This window comes from Condylura cristata, unplaced genomic scaffold, assembly GCF_000260355.1.
Source record: "Condylura cristata isolate star-nosed mole 26May11 unplaced genomic scaffold, ConCri1.0 scaffold00006, whole genome shotgun sequence".
NCBI lineage: Eukaryota > Metazoa > Chordata > Mammalia > Eulipotyphla > Talpidae > Condylura > Condylura cristata.
Window position 1 is genome coordinate 32,885,482 of NW_004567107.1, and position 2,005 is coordinate 32,887,486.

At 41.1% G+C, this 2,005-nt stretch overlaps 1 protein-coding gene across 3 annotated transcripts in view; it reads right to left on the bottom strand.

The window, feature by feature from the left end:
- VPS13A (vacuolar protein sorting 13 homolog A (S. cerevisiae)) overlaps positions 1–2,005 on the bottom strand; it is a 159,579-nt gene that overhangs the window by 112,793 nt on the left and 44,781 nt on the right. The gene's annotated exons all lie outside the window — the stretch shown is intronic.

The following is a 2,005-nucleotide window of genomic DNA, read 5'->3' on the forward strand; positions in this document are numbered from 1 at the left end:
CTCTGGCCTGTACCCCAGTTCTGTATACACAAATAAATAAATCTTTAAAAAAAAAAAAAAGGGAGAGATTATATAAATGCTATGAACATCTATATGCCAACAAATCAGCTTAGATACAACGGAATAGAATGTACAACGGTGCAGTAGCTTCAGAAAACTGCTTTTGGCAATTACTCAAAACATTAACTTATGAAGTTAACATCTAAGATAATACCATTCTTATATACCCAAGAACACTTGAAATGTTTTGTACACACAATGTAATGCCCATGAATATTCACAGCACTGTAATTCCAATAGCCAAAAACTGGAACCAAAGCAAATATCCTTCATTTAGCAGATGGACAAAATATTGTATATTGTCACACAATGGAATATAATTAAGCAAAAATGAGCACCATAATAATTCACGCTTTACCACAGTGAAAAGAAACCATAGATACTCTATATATGTATGCCTATTTATCTCCTGAGTCCATTCATCATAATATACAAAGCATGCAAATTCTTAGAAAAAAAAGTAAATTGTTACCATAAATTGCGAAGAGGCAGGAATGGGGTAGAATTGCTAAGGTTATTTTCTGGGGTATTAAAATGTGGTGGCTATTGGGCCCTTCTGGGTGGTACAACAGGATAAAGGAGAGCACTATGAAACTATCGCAGCCACTGTAACACAAGCTAGCTCCCTGCCCATGCAGGTGTCCCATATGGCACAGCAGACCTCTCCTGTGCCCCTCAGCAGTGTATTTCAGTCAATCTGCCTGTTCTGCTCCCTGTTCTGTCTCTGATGAATCCTCTCACCTCCTGCACCTCTGGCATGTATCTCAGTTCTTGCACACATAAACAAATCTTTAAAAAAATAAAATAAAATGTGGTGACTATTGCAAAACTCTGAAATCCATGAACATGAATTTGTTGAACACAGTGTGATATATTAATTGCATACTTTAATTAAACTGAATTGGAGACACATATGGTGGGTTTTTTTTAAAGATTTATTTATTTTGTGATTTCAGAACTGGGGTATAGGCCAGAAGTGAAGGGGTGATCAGAGGATTCATCAGAGACAGAGTGGGGAGCAAACAAGCAGATCGACTAAGTACACTGCTGAGGGGAACAGCGGGTGGGTCAGGAGAGGTCTGCGGCACACCATGTGGATCACCTCTGGGGCAGTCAGGGATAGAACTCATGCTGAAGTGGCTTTAGCTTCTTAGTGTGGTGCTTTAACCTGCTGAGCCACCAGGGAGGGCCTATAGTGGTATATTTTAATAGTTTTTTAAACAAAGATAAACTAGTGATGTTCCCCCATCAACATCAAATTTTTAATATTTATTTTAGTGTGTTGTGATTGCTCTCACAATTCTGTCTAATATTTTTGTGCATCTAAGTTTCCTTAGCATGCACTTTGCTATTAAATATGTATTATTATACTAAATTGTAAAATATGTTATTGGGGGGCCCTTCCTGAGGGCGCAAAGGGGGGCCCTTCCTGAGGGCGCAAAGGGTTGTAGCGCAGCACTTCAAAGCTGGCCATGGCAGCTCAGTGTGAGTTGGATCCCTGGCTAGGGAAGTAACCCACGTGTCACAGACCTCTCCTGACCCGCCAACTGTTCCCCTCAGCAATGTACTTTATTGATCAACCTATTCTGCTCCCCATTCTGTCTCAGGTGAATTCTCTCAGTCTCTGCACTTCTGGCCTGTATCCCAGTTCTGTATGCATAAATAAATAAAATCTTAAAAAAAAAAAAAAAAAAAAGCAAAGTTTAAAAAAAATGTTATCAAGCCCTCCCTGGTGGCGCAGCGGGTTAAAGCACAGAAAAAAGAAGCTTAAGCCACTTCCACATGAGTTCGATTCCCGCCTGCCCTGGAGGTGACCACATGGCGCGGCAGACCTCTCCTGACCCTCCTGCTGCTCCCCTCAGCAGTATACTTCGTCGATCTGCCTGTTCTGTCTCTGGTGAATCTTCTCACCCTCCGCATCTCTGGCCTGTACCCCAGTTCTGTA